Source organism: Mustela lutreola, chromosome 1 (assembly GCF_030435805.1).
Source record: "Mustela lutreola isolate mMusLut2 chromosome 1, mMusLut2.pri, whole genome shotgun sequence".
In the NCBI taxonomy this organism is placed as follows: domain Eukaryota; kingdom Metazoa; phylum Chordata; class Mammalia; order Carnivora; family Mustelidae; genus Mustela; species Mustela lutreola.
In genome coordinates this window covers 151872846-151887866 of record NC_081290.1, presented here as the reverse complement: position 1 = coordinate 151887866, position 15021 = coordinate 151872846, and the positions used below count along the sequence as shown (strand labels likewise).

General features: G+C 41.1%; 1 protein-coding gene across 3 annotated transcripts in view; it reads right to left on the bottom strand.

The window, feature by feature from the left end:
- Positions 1–15021, bottom strand: part of EXTL3 (exostosin like glycosyltransferase 3) — a 143888-nt gene that overhangs the window by 102240 nt on the left and 26627 nt on the right. The window lies entirely within an intron of this gene.

Below are 15021 nucleotides of genomic sequence, written 5' to 3'. Positions count from 1 at the left end.
GGAGCCCAACAAGGGACCTGATCTCATGACCCTGGGATCATGGCCTGACCCAAAGGCAGACACTTAACCGACTGAGCTACCCAGGTGCTCCTACGATCAGACATTTTAACAGCCTCTGCCTACTCCATGCTACTTAAGGGAGGAAAACATCATCTGGTATTAGCAAAGCTAAGTGTTGGAAAGGCAAGAGGAACACAGGTTCCAACACTCCCAATTCTATTCTCTTCCAAAAAACAATTACAGCAAAGGCAGAATATACCTATAAGAAAGAAATCACTCCCAGAGGATCCCATTCTCCTGAGGTTTCCTTCTTCTCACAGAGTGGTGCTAGTGAAAAGAAGAATTTTGGTAACTACTCCTTTTATCCTCATTTAGTGACTGATGTGTTAACATCAGGTGAGTTTAAGCAAAGGGTCCAACTAACATTTAAAGCAGGTGCTATGGTGCTCTCAGGAAAGAATTAAGGATTTGCTGTCACACTATTCACTCCTTTATGTTTCCAAAAGTTGAAGGGACTATCCAAAATGCCAATGTAATAAAGAGGAGGAGGCATTTGTGATGGTTAATTTTATGTGTCACTTTGACTGGGCCTGGGGGAGGGAGTTGGTGGGGGGTGGGGTAGGGCCCAGATGTCTGAACATGATTCCAGGTGTCTCTCTGATGGTCTTTTTGGAGGAAATTAACGTTTGAATCAGTAGACTGAGTCAAACAGCCTGCCCTCCCCAATGTGGGTGAGCCTCAGCTGAAGGCCTGAACAGAACAAAATGGGTGAGTTAAGAAAGACCTCTTCCTTCCTGACTGCCTTGAGCTGGGACCTGGGTCTTTTTCCTGCCCTCAGACTCAAACTGAAACATTGGCTCTTTTGGGTCTCAAGCTTGATGGCTTCTGGACTAGAACTTACACCATCAGGTCTCCTGGGTCTTTGGCTTGCTGCCTGAAGATCTTAGGACTTGTCAGCCCCTATTACTGCATGAGCCCATGCCTTACAATAAATCTCTCTCTCTCTCTCTAAATATATATATATATCAAACACACACAAACACACACTTCCTGTTGATTCTGTTTCTCCAAAGAACCCTGACTAATACAGCACTGGACAAAAATGTCTTTCTAAATCATGGGTTTTCCGCTTTAATTTCTAGTTCACTAAAAATCAGCGCCATTCCCAGCAACCTCTACCGAAGTCCCTTTATAAAGGATGTCTGAATCTTGACATTTCCATAGAGGTGATACTGCTTCAGTGACTCACTGGTGATCTCAGCCCTGTTGTGCTGTCAGCCCTGGAAGTGACATCAAGGTTGGGACCTGCTGAAAGGGGAACATGGGCTCATTTAAGATACCCACTGGAAGAAGCTGGCTAGTGTAGAGTTTCCTTTGTTACTACCAGAGAGTAGAGAAATTAGAGAAGCGATGTCAAAGGCAGAAATAATATTTTCAGTCACAATCATTTGCAAGGATCCTGTTCCATTTCTGTGGATGCACGTGCATGTGCACACACGCGCGCGCACACTCACACACACACACACACACACTCTCTCTCTCTCTCCTTTTCAAACTTCTGAAAGCTTTTACTTGTACTTTTCAAAGTAAAGAAGCCATGGAGGACAAATCAATTCATTAAAAAGAGTACCACCATTTTGCTGGAGATGGCAACTTGAAGAGAAGCATTGGATAGGCATGAAAGAGCAGATAAGCTACATTAACACTCCACTCTAGGTACTGACATAGTAATTATGCCATAAACAAGAATGTTCCAATGGCCTTGGTATGCAACACTGTTGGAATAAAGTTAGGATGCTTTCCTTACAGCTACCACCGTGAATACCACTAGAATACCACTCAGATTAAGACTGCTTCCACTGAGGGGCACCTAAGTGGCTCAGATGGTTAAGTGTCTGCCTTTGGCTCAGGTCATGGTCCCCAGGGACCTTGGATCAAGCCTTACATCAGGCTCCCTGCTTGGCAGAGAGCCTGCTTTTCCCTCTACTTCTACTTGTGCTCTCTTGCTCTGTCAAATAAATAAATAAAATCTTTTTTAAAAAAATTGGTTCCATTCAGCATTTCACAGCAAACAGGACTACTCTATAGGTTACTGGTATCTAGTAGATATTCACCAATCTGCCAGGCCTAGGAAAATTTGTATATTAGTCATGATATAGGGAATATTGTTGGGGCTGCTTGAGGAGATCCAGATGATGTGAGTAGTATTATTTTGGGTCAAATAATACTAAGATTAGGGGTACCTGGGTGTCTGGTCGTGAGATCAAGCCCCTCATCAGGCTCCATGCTGGATGTGGAGCCTGCCTAAGATTCTCTCTTCCTTTCTGTCCCTCTTCCTGTCCCTCTCTTAAAAAAAAAAAAAAAAAAAAAAAAAAAAAAAATGGGGCACCTGGGTGGCTCAATGGGTTGAGCCTCTGACTTCAGCTCAAATCGTGGTCTCAGGGTCCTGGGATCAAGCCCCACATCGGGCTCTCTGCTCAGCAGGGAGCCTGCTTCCCCTCTCTCTCTCTGCTTGCCTCTCTGCCTACTTGTGATCTCTGTTTCTCTGTGTCAAATAAATAAATAAAATCTTTAAAAAAATAAAAACTAAAAAAAAAAAAATTAATGGTAGTTTCCACGTAATGAACAGTGATAATTACATTAATAGTTAACTCTAAGAAGGTATTTTTAAGTGACCTGTTCAAATTCATACAGCTAATAAGTAGCAAAGATCTGACCCTAAGTGCTTCTAATTCCAAAGCGTATTCCCTTTTTTTAAATGATTTTATTTATTTATTTGAGAGAGAGAGAGAACAAGAGTGGGGGTAGGAGGTAGGGGTAAGGAGAAGCAGACTCCCTGCTGAGCAGGGAGCCAGACATGGGGCTTGAACCCAGGACCCTGGGATCACGACCTGAGCTGAAGGCAGCCAGTTAAAAGACTAAGCCACCCAGGTCCCCCCTCAAAGCATGTTTGCTTAACCATGATTCATTTCTGCCTTCCAGAGGAATGACTAATCTTTAAGGAAATGTCACCAATCAAATATACATAAATAAATAAGAATGAGGTATCACATTACATCTAGGCTATTTATCCACTTAGGGTGATAGCCACTTGGTCAGGAGGCCAAGAATCCCAGTACTAAATAGAAATATTCTCAGTACCTATACACAGAATGAGGAAGGGGCTGACGAGGATCCCTTTTTTTGACCACACTTTGGTCCCGCTCTTCTGAGCTCTCATCTTGACCAGGCTGTGTCCCAGTCCTCAGCCTGCTTATAACCAGTTCCACACAATCCTGCTAAGCCAGTTTAGCAAGAATCCCCCAACCCTTAGTATCTGCCCAAGTTCCTCTTAGGAATTTTCCATCCATTGATGCCTCTCATCCTTCCTGTTGGCTATAACCCCCCCACCCGACCCACACTATTCCTGTGTATTCAGAGTTGAATCCATCTCTCACCCCTAGCCTAAGTCTTGACCCCTAATGCATTAGTACTGAATTAAGTCTTCCTTGCTGATTTAAATTTGTCTGATACAATTTTCCTTTGACAGGGCAAAGGAGGAGCTGGGAGTACAATCATATTCCCTCATCCTTGCAAACACAGAATATTCGACAAACCTCCCAAGTCCAGCCTGCCTAGAGAATTGTCCAGAATTCTTGGCTGTGAGAACCTTCCTGCGAGCTAAGAAGATAAGCCAAAAAGTGGGAAGAAAGGGAAGAGAGAACCAGGCTTAAGGAAGAAATGAGACTTCCAGTCTAAACCAAGAACTGGGTACAGGAACCCTCTCCTCTCCCATCCAAAATCCCATTGAAAGATGTTTTGCCAGAAAGATTTTTTGAGAAAGAATGAATAACAGAAGTACAAAAATAAGAAAGGTAGCCCATCAGAGGACCAGAAAGCCTGCGAACATAGAAGCATAGAGAATATATAGGGCATAGAGAGCATCAGAATGGGGTTAACAAAGACAGCTGAAACACCTCAGGGGACCACAGGTCTTGAAAATTAGTTCCACAGAAACTTTAAACTGGGTGGCAACCCGAAGTACAGAAGTGCCCCACAGACAATCATTAGGATAATTTGTTAGCAAGCAGCATTCGGAGCCACTGGGGAAGCTGGGAATTCCGGTGTTCTCCACCTAAACAAATTTAGCTTTTGCCTTCCAACTACACATGGAAAACAGATCAAGAAAAGAACAAAAAAAGAGCACTTGGTAATTAAAGTATAATTACAGGGGGTAGGAAATCCAATAGAAGGAATGAATTCATTAGAATGCACACAGGCAAGGACTCAATCTGTGAACTGGATGTAAGGGAGAACTTTCAGATTAAGGAGCAAATAGACCAAATTGTGGAAATAAGAGACCAAAGATAAGGCTCATGGATGATAGATTCAGGTAGCCCAATATTCCTTCAATAGGAATTCCAAATTGAGAAAAAGAAATAAGGAAAGGGAAGAAGGTCATCAAAGATATTAGAGAAAATATCTCTGAGCTGAAGACAGACCCAAGTCTTCAGATTAAAAGCCCAATGAGCACTGCGCAGAGTGAACAAACAAATACTCAACTTATTGACCTTGCTAGGAAAGTTCAAACTTCAAGAAATTTTAAGGGACACCTGGGTGGCTCAGTCAGTTGAGCGTCTGCCTTCAGCTCAGGTCATGATCCCAGGGTCCTAGAGTCGAGTCGGTGTCAGGCTCCCTGCTCAGCAGGAAGTCTGCTTCTCCCTTTCCCATTCCCCCTGCTTGTTTTCTCTCTCTCAAATAAATAAAAAATATTAAAAAAAAGAAATTTCAAAATTTTCCAATGAGGAGGGAAAACGTACACGAAGAGGAAAGAGAATTAAACTAGCAAACTTCATCAACAATATGAGTTGCCTGAAGACAATGGAAGAATATCTTCAAACTCTTGAGAGAAAGACTACTTGGAGCTCTGAATTCTGTGGTTAAAAAATCATTCAAAATACATTCAGGTCTATAAACACTCATCGTATCTGAAAAAATTACTTCAGGTGTTTGCTCACACAAAACGAAACAAATCTAAGAGAGAGGGTGACATGGGTTTCAGAATGAAATCACAGCAGGCGATTTTAGCCGTATTCTTCTGTGGGTTATTTGTTCTTTCTTTCCACCCTGGTGCTCGCTGAGAGATTAGTTACCAAACTCAAACTTGGACTTTGGCCTTACTCTTTAATCAGTTCAACCCTATACAGATTCTCCCCACTTTTGGTGCTGGCATACTATAAAATCCTAATTATCAGAGGACTCTCTGGAAAATTGAACTTTTCTTGCTAATGCCTTAAAAATTCTGGTTCTCTTTCAGTTGTGAGTAAATTTTTAAAAAGTTTTGAATGTATCTGTCCTCTCGTTTGCCAAAGTAAACACACAGTGAACAAAACGCTACTTGTTCCTCAATTCAGGATCATATACTCCTGTGGAACAGGTCACCATTCCCCAGAACCAAAACGTTTGCCCGAAGACCCAGAAAAACAATCAAGTGACATGCCCGCCAGGCCCATAGCCACTTAATGGCAGATTCTGGGTGAGACCCTCCTATTCTGACTCCTGGTGTTATGGACTGAAGTTTGCCACCACCACCAGCCCCCACACACCACCAAATGCATCTGTTGAAACTCTAACCCCCAACGTGACTGTAGTTGGACACAGGGCTTCTAAGAGGTCATTTAGGTTAAATGAAGTCATAAAAGTGGACTCCTCAGGGTGCCTGGGTGACTCAGCTGGTTGAACATCCGACTCTTGGTTTCAGCTCAGATTACAATCTCATGGGTCTTGGGATCGAGCCCCGTGACCCGCTCTGTGCTCAGCATGGAATATGTTTGAGATTCTCCCTCTTCCTCTGCCTCTCTCTCTCTCAAGTAAAGAAATAAAGAAATCATTTTTTTTTTTAAAGAAATAAAATCTTTAAAAAACAAAAAAAAGTGGGATCCTTATCAGATGTAAGGACCGGTGCCCTTACAGAAAGAGGAAAAAAGATCTCAATCTCTCCCTCCACATACACACACACTGAGGAACGGCCAGATAAACCCACAAGGTGAAGGGGGTGCCTGCAAGCCTGGAGGACAGCTCTTACTGGAACCGAAGCGTGCTGGCACCTTGATCTCGGACTTCCAGCCTCCAGAATTACAAAAAAATAGATTTTCTGTTGTTGAAGCCACCTAAGCAGACCACTACTGCCCGCGTGTTTGTGTTCCTCCAGATTCATGCATTGAAACGTCATCGCCAGTGGGATGGTATGAGGAGGTGGAAACTTTTGACGGGTGAAGCCCTCTATGAGCCGGCGGTTAGGGCCCTTATGAAAAGATCTGAGAAAGATCCCTGACTCCCTTTCTGCTGTGAGGTTACAGCATCCATGAGGAAGCAGACTCTCACCAGAGAGAGGCCCCTGCCTCAATCTTGGACTTTCCAGCCTCCAGAACTGAGGAATAAATGCTTGCTATTCCTAAGCCACCCAGTCTATCTTGTTCTCTTACAGAAAGCCAGACTCAGACACTCAGCCAAATCCCATTTGTTTCATTCTCTCTGCTCATCTCGAATGAGTTGTTTGTCAAGTGCATTTTTATCTGTCACAGATAAAGAAAATGTTGACTATCTGAAGTGAATAGCTCTTTCCACAAAATAAACATTCATATTTTAGTATTAGCTTACTTACTATGTCTCTGCCTCTTTTGCAAGCATCCCTAAAAGAGCCCATATTCATAAATTCATAACAGAGTTATGGGATTAATTTTTCTTCCTTTCCCTCCCCCAGCAACTCTATTTCTTCTCAATTTCACCAAACTGTTTTTTCGCTTTGTGGTGAGGTAACTGTTTTTCCATCACTCAACAGAACATCTATCATAATTTTATTTTATTATCTTAATTGAGATATAATCGACATTAATATTATATTAGTTTTAGGTATATATCTGTCATGATTTTATTTTTTTATTTGTTATTTGCAAAAGAGTGAACACAAACAGGGGGAGCAGCTGAGGGAGAGGGAGAAGCAGACCTGCCACTGAGCAGGGAGCCCAATACCAAGGGCTCAATCCCAGAACCCTGGGATCATGACCTAAGCCAAAGGCAGACGTGTAACCAACTGAGCCACCCAGGTGTCCTCTATCATGAATTTAAATATCAAACTCACTCTTCTGAAAATATCCATGGCTAAACAAGTATACAAATGCTAGAAATGAAAATGTAATTTTACTTTTCACTGCATTTCAGCCATGAAAATCCATTTAAATGGAGAAGTGAGCACATTCACTCTGTTGACAGTGCTAAGATAGAAGACTGAGCGAACCCCAGGTCAGGCCCCACTTGTACTTTGAAGGGATAAGGAGACAGTGATATTTTCTAATTTATTTTCTTCTTTTCCCATGAGTCTCTTCGTAATTCCTGTCTGCTGGAGCAGCCAAATTCCGACGTCTGCCTTTTTAAGCTTAGAGAGAATCAAGAGATCAAGTGTCTGCAGTTCTGTGACCAGCCTGGACCACCACTTTTGCGGAAAAAAAAGAGATAACCATAGCCTCTATCTGGAACATGTTCCACTGCCGGGAGGCTTAAAGGAGACCTTGTGAAGTGGAAGAGACCAGAGGCTCTGACAAATGGTGGTATTCGAGTGGGGGGCTGCAAACACCTTCTATACGGGACGAGACACCAGCAGCTTAGCGAATCGGTGTCCAGATATGCAACATAAATTCAACAATTTCCCGGCCTGAGCTCTTGCCTGTGTGGCACAATCAGATTCCTCCTTTCCCCAACAGTCCTCCTTCCACTCTACAAAGGACGAGAACACCTCTCACCTAGGCCAGTCTCACCATGGTGCACCCCCTTGGGCACCAAACAGAAAGAGAAATGGGAACACTAGTGTTGGTGCGGAAGTAACAAGACTGAGTAACACATGCATGTACAAATCGGGGGAGTTTCCGATGCTTTGGGTTCAACAAAGCTAAAGGAGGCCCAAGAGTCTCAGACTTAGAGAGCATTCAAAATGACTTTTGACAATAGGTCAACAGAGGATTTGGGGCTCAGAATGAGCTCAAAGAATTAACTGAGGGTGCTATAACACAATTCTTTCCTTTCCTATCTTCTTTTCATATGAACGAGATTCCTTGGCATTTCCCCTGAGAAACACAATTGCTACTGAACCCTGACCCACTCTAGCAGTGAAAATAACCAAACCCAGATACACAACCTCACTGTGGTAAAAATCTCATCTCTCTCATTAAAGGATATATTTCCGCTAGAATATAACTTTACATTTAGTAATTACTTACTAATTTGAAGGATACATTGTTGTTCTGACCAAGTATATTGCTGATAATTATAATGATAACTCCAACAGAAGACAGTATTCAATGGTCATAGGAAATACAGTCACAGGAAATAAAAATATTAAAATATATTTTTATATGTATTTATTGCAATACAACAGGGTGACCATGGAAAGATTTTCAAGCATAAAAATATACATGAGAGGAGTGCCTGGGTGGCTCAGTGGGTTAAAGCCTCTGCCTTCGGCTCAGGTCATGATCCCAGGGTCCTGGGATGGAGCCCCGCATCGGGCTCTCTGCTCAGCAGGGAGCCTGCTTCCTCCTCTCTCTTGGCCTGCCTTTCTGCCTACTTGTGATCTCTGTCTGTCAAATAAATAAATAAAATCTTTAAAAAAAAATACATGAGAAAAGTCCATATAGGAAGTGGAATGGAAATTCAAACTCAGGGGAAAAAAGAATGATGTAAAATTTCTGAGGTTTAAAGGAGAGTTTGTTCCTGTAGTGTTTTAATGGATGATGGTGAGTATCAATCACAATTAGTTTCCTCCTCAGACATATAAAAGAATAATGCCACAGTTTTGAGTAGGTGTGTGTGTCATACACACACATACATACATACACATACATCTGGATCAATCGACCTATCTATATATTTGTGTTAATGCTCTATATTTTATCATCTGTAGTTTATATAAATATATTTATATTTTATATTGTATTATATATATTATGTATATATGTACACAAAATATAAATATATTTTTATATAATTTATATGCTCAATGGGGATATATAAATGTGTGTGTATATATATATATACACACATTCCTATATATGCACTATAACAAATATACCATACATATATGTGTGTCTACATATGTATACTATATACATAGCTCTATCTGCATCTATTCATGTTAAGACTTTACATTTAGGTGTGTCTATTTTAATAAACACACATACACATACGCATGCATACATATATGCGCATTTATATTTATCCTAAGACTTCACACTGTATATAAATACATACATGTATTATGCACACACACACACACAAAAGCCTCAACATGAATATTCTTTGTGGTAAAATATGTAATTACATGCAATTACCAAAATTTATCAAACTGTACACTTAAGGTTGCCAGATTGTATGTAAACAAAACAAAGAGAAGCAAAGCCTCCCCATTAAGATGCAAATAGAAAAAAAAAAAGCAAAAATTAGAAACAGGATATTTCCTTGGTATGACTGGTAAATAAGTATCTCGTGTGAGTGTGTATAAAATGGCTTAGCACACACATATGCAGGTATATGTATATTCAGTGATTTTTTTAAGTCAATATTGACAATAAACTATAAAATATATCCTTCACAACTATTTAAACCTAAAATTTTAGATACAGACTATAAAGATGTGAGGGGGGGCATGTACTTTTCCAGAATCCCTCTGGAGGATGTATAAGCCAAAAAGTCTGAAGACCCCTGGGTGCCAAGACGGGACAATACATATGGGTGAAACCAACACGGTAGACACGGAGAGAACAAAGAAAGAGTCAGTACATTTTTGCTACTAGGATATAGGAAAGCTAGATTACAATGACATAATGTTTACATATGCAGTAGACACAAAATTTTAAAAGGAGCTCTTTGTTCTACTTACTGTGGGGCAGGCACTGGCACATATGAAGAAGGAAAAGAGATGACTGGACAGGCAAGGAATTAGACTTGCTGATGCTGAGACACCACCAGATCAAATCTGGTAGATGACCCTGGGTTCCAGGATAGAAGCCCACACACACGCATGGTCCCACCATAAGCCCAGGTCTCAGAACCTCGTCTCAGGACTCATTCCATAACTACATGAAACAAGCCTCATAATTACTTTGGGGTGGGGGGAGAGAAGTCAGTTCTGCTGAACTCATACCAAGTTCAGAAATCTTTATCATTAAGGTCTAACTGGATTCTTTTTCCAAATCACACTGCAAACAAATTTTTGTGCTCTTAGGATGCCATATAAATAGTATTTTATAAATGCAGATGATTCAAAAGTGGTAAACACTGGGCCCTTGCTCTCAGTAAACTTGCATCTAACCAGGAGGACAACATCCAAGTTAAAACAACTGAAGAACAATTCAAAGCCACATATAAGAAACACGTAATAATCCCGCAGGGGAAACCACTACTCTCATACTTTCCCAGTGGCAGTATAAATTGGTACAATCCCCTGTGGAAGGAATTTGGGCACATAGATCAAAATTACAACTAAGTGTCCCCTTTGACCCAGTAATTTAACCTCTAGGAACGTATCCTTTAGGTCATACTTTAGAAACAACATATATACAAAGTTTCTCATTGCAGCATTATTCAAAATAACAAAAAGCTGTAAAGGACTCAAATACCCTTGAATAGAGGACTGGTAAAATAAATTATGCTACATATGCACAATAGAATATTTTGAAGGTATAAGCATGCACGAGGAAGCTTTCAATGCACAGACATTTTTTTTAAAGTCTCCAAAGTCTATTAGGTGGGAGAAAAAAAAAACAAGCTCAGCAGGTTGCAGAAAATGTATATAAGAGGCATCCTTTTGTTTATGAGGAGAAAACAAGAATGCAGAATATATTTGTATTTGCTTTAATATTCATAAGTAAACTCAAGATAAATACACACAAAAATGAAAAACTGAGACCAGCAGTGAGTTGAGGGAGGGTGAAAAAAGAGTGATGGGGAAGGAAAGGAGGGAGACTTTTGCAGCATAAAGGGCATAGATCTATTTGGAATCACGTGAGGGTCTTCCCATTCAAAACAACTAAGAAGAGAATAATGTAAAAACACCCTCAAGGAGGCTCAGCAGAAAGGATGAAGCTGGTTTTCGTGGGACTCCTCCTCGCCCTGTGTCGGGCATGGAGCATTGGGCAGCTCTGTGAACAGAAGGGAAAGAAAGGGAGCAAGAGCACAGAGTTTCTGCACAGCAGCACAGGGCTGTTTCTACTGGTGCCATCATGTCTAAAGGCCTCTGAGCCACTGTCCAGCTGAAATCCTTCCCCCACTGGTGTCTCCCCCTCACCAGAGCCTGGATCCCATTCCTCCCTGCCCTCCTTGTTGCCAGGATGCTTGTGCCCAGCCATCCACACCAGTTACCAGAATCCTCAAGCAGCTGGCTTTAATCTTTACTTTGGGAGAGTAGGAGGGGGAGGGCAGGGTCGATTAAGTAAATTTCTATTAAGGGAACAGTAAAGTGCAGGAGGTCAAAGAGTCTGGGACAGATGCCTGGCTGGCTGCCAAGCCAAGCTTAGAAAATACTCCCTAAAGATACCAGAGAAATCTGCCCAAATGTGAATGCTGCTGGCTTCAAGTCGTGTAATCATGGGTGATGTGCTTTCCAATTTTATTTTTATTTTAATTGTTTAAATATTTTATTTATTTGAGAGTAAAGAGAGCAAGAGAGAATGAGAGAGAGAGAGGGAGAGAACACGAGAAGGGGAGGAACAGGGGGTGAAGCAGACTCCCTGCTAAGCAGAGAGCCTGATGCAGGGCTCAATCTTGAGACTCCAGGATCATAACCTGAGCAAAGGTAGATGCTTAACCAACTGAGCCAACCAGGTGCCCCTCCAATTTTATTTTTAAATGGAGCACAGATTACACTTAGAAAACAAAACAAAACAAAAATATTGCACACAACGTGAAAGATGTATACATTAAAAAACCAAACCACTGTTATTACGTAGTTCAGAAACTTTGGAAGATAAAGAAAGGCACTCAAATGGGCAGCGTAAGAATTTCACAGCTGTAGGGGCACCTGGCTGACTCAGTCAGTAGAGAATATGACTCTTAATCGTGGGTTCATGAGTTCAAGCCCCATGTTGGGCACAGAACTTACTTTTAAAAGATGAATAATAAAATAAAATACAATTTAAAAAAGAATTTCACAGCTGGAAACAATCAAAATAAGAATACCATATTTTGTGGAACATGAAAGGAATAGCATGGAGGACATTAGGAGAAGGAAGGGAAAAATAAAGAGGGGGATATCTGAGGCGGAGAAAAACATGAGAGACTATGGATTCCGGGAGACAAACTGAGGGTTTCAGAGGGGAGAGGAGTGGAAGGATGCATAAGCCCAGTGATGGGTATTAAGGAGGGCACGTATTGCATGGAGCACTGGGTGTTATATGCAAATAATGAATCATGGAACACTGCATTAAAAATTAATGATGTACTGTATGGTGACTAATGTAACATAATAATAATTTTAAAAAGAATACCATATTTTTAAAAATCTTCCTGTAATGCTGAAGATGTTACCTGACTGGATGTCAGTGCGACCTGCCTGGTCAGGCTGAGCAGAGTGGAACTGTCCATGGTTCCAGGGCAGGAAAGGGCAATCATTTAAGAGGTGGCTGCATCAGTCCTAGCTCTCCAGGCCACAGCCAGGGACCCCTTTGTCTTCCTCTCACTGGGTTTGAAACTCAGTATCTAGCACTTTGAACCCAAATGATGGTGATGGTCCTATTCATCTCAGAACCTTAACAAACACATTTTGAAAATTGGCCAGTTTTTCTCTCACCTCCTTAGTAATCGTGGGAAACATAAGCTAATATTCAAATTACTTGGGTAGGTTTGGGCATAGTTGAAGCTAATAAAGTTTCTCACCATTTAAAAAACAGTTCTATTTAAAGGAAAGTCAGTAGAATTAGATGGAACATCGAACCCCTCAATACTTGGAAAAACAAAAAAATAGACTGGACCTTGGTGAAGGGGTCTATCCTAAAACCTTCCTAAAACCCAAATGTGAGAACTGCACTATCGTATAGAACTTCCCCCTTTATTTTTTTATTATAAATGATAGGCACACAAATGACCAAAATGAGAGTGCCCTGGAGGACAGAATTCAAGGAATGGCTAGACAACAAAATCTTTAAAGGACAGGGGTGCAGTAGGCGACCGCAAGAACAGGGCCCAGGGACACATATACCAGCAAAACTCTGTCCACCTCTCACTTGTGCTTCTCCGTGCAAGCCATCTTCACCATCTGCTACACATGGTAGGAAATATGGCCATTGAAAGGCAGCTAAAGTATCACCACTCGCAAGGAATTGCTCAAATTTTTTCTGGTTTTAAGTTCAAATATCATGAGAAGAGTCTTTGATTGACCTGCAATAGTCAGGTGTCCACCGTGGACCAATGAGCTATAAAAGCATGGCAGCTCCTTCTAGACTCATGTGGTTGAAGGGAAGAACACCTGATCTCAGTACTCAGAAGGTGCTAGACAGACCAAAACAAACAAACAAACAAACAACAAAACCAGAGGGCTACTACACTGCAGTATAGAATAATATTCTAAAACTCAAAAGTGTAAATGACATTTCAACCTTTTTGGGAGTCCCTTTTTATTTTTTATGCAGCAAAGCTGCAGTGAGATAAAGAGGCTAGGCCTTTGTCTGGGTACTCTCAGAAGCAAAGAGTCTCCCTCCGACATACCAGCCTCACAGCACACACAATTCAAGATCAGTCCACCTTAGCTCAATCCAAACCACTATGTGTCATGGACTTCTGATTGCTCACAGGTGGTAAATTATAAATAAGAAGGGTCTAGAATGCCTCAGAGAAAAGCATTTTTAATGGCAGGTGCTTCTCTGAAATGAATAGATTATATAAAAAGGAAGAATGGTTCTCAATGAGCCTGTGTATTCTGACTCATCTTGACACCACCTGCTCCTTCCCGCCCACTCGATCACCAACTAATTCCTATTGTTTCTACGTCAATAGCAACCCTCCCTTTAGTCCCTTCCCCTTATTCTTCCACTGTCCTGCTTCAGGACATTATAACCAGGTTGAATCATTCTATAAATAGTAGAAAGAGAAATAGGGTGCCTGGGCTCTTGTTAGCCAAATACCTATTGAAGAATAAATGACTTTTAGTGCCAAAGTTTAAGAATAATGAAGCCAAGACTAGGAAAATGACAAGAGCATGGGTGTTGGAACAAGATAGCTCTGTTCTGAACCCAGCCCTGTCATTTACTCTCTGCATGACCATTGCCAGTTATTCAACCCCTTGGAGGCTGATTATATATAATATTTGTCTTGCAGACTTACTGTAAAAATTAAAATAGATGACAGATTTCAAATTGCCCCAAATATTAAGGGAATATTTTGTACTTGCTTCTGACAGTAGAAGACTCGTGCTGACCTTACAAAGGTCAATAAGCAAAAGCAAAGAGAATACAGGGGTCCAGAGACTAAATCTGTTCCCCTCCTCCCATCTTGCTGTGGCTCACAAACAAAGAACGGCCATTTTTTCCCTCTAAGCCTGAAGGGTCTGACTAAATAGTAGCTCTTGGTTTTCCTTGTTTAGCACTGCTTTGATGCAGAACAGTTATCTGAAGGAAAAACATTTAGAGTCACTCTTCAGATTGCGTATAGCCGGACTCTGCATTTAAGGAGACAGAAAAGTTTGGGAAAACTAATTCCCTGAATGCTTTAGTAAAGTTTGAGTAACTTGAGTAATTTTCACAGCATACTGTGAACTTAATGATAGAGTAGGAGGGGTGAGTGGCACGTGCCAGTAAATTTAAATGTTTGAAGGATTACAACTAACTTGGAGTATGAGACAGAAGATAGGGCTCCGGATCAAACACCTGGAGTATTTTGTCCTATACTATTATATGATAGAGACTGCTATGGGAATATGATGACAGAAGATGGAATTAGTGAAGATTCTGCAGTACTGAACATGGATTCAACAAGAAAATCTTCCTGAAAAAATTTTTT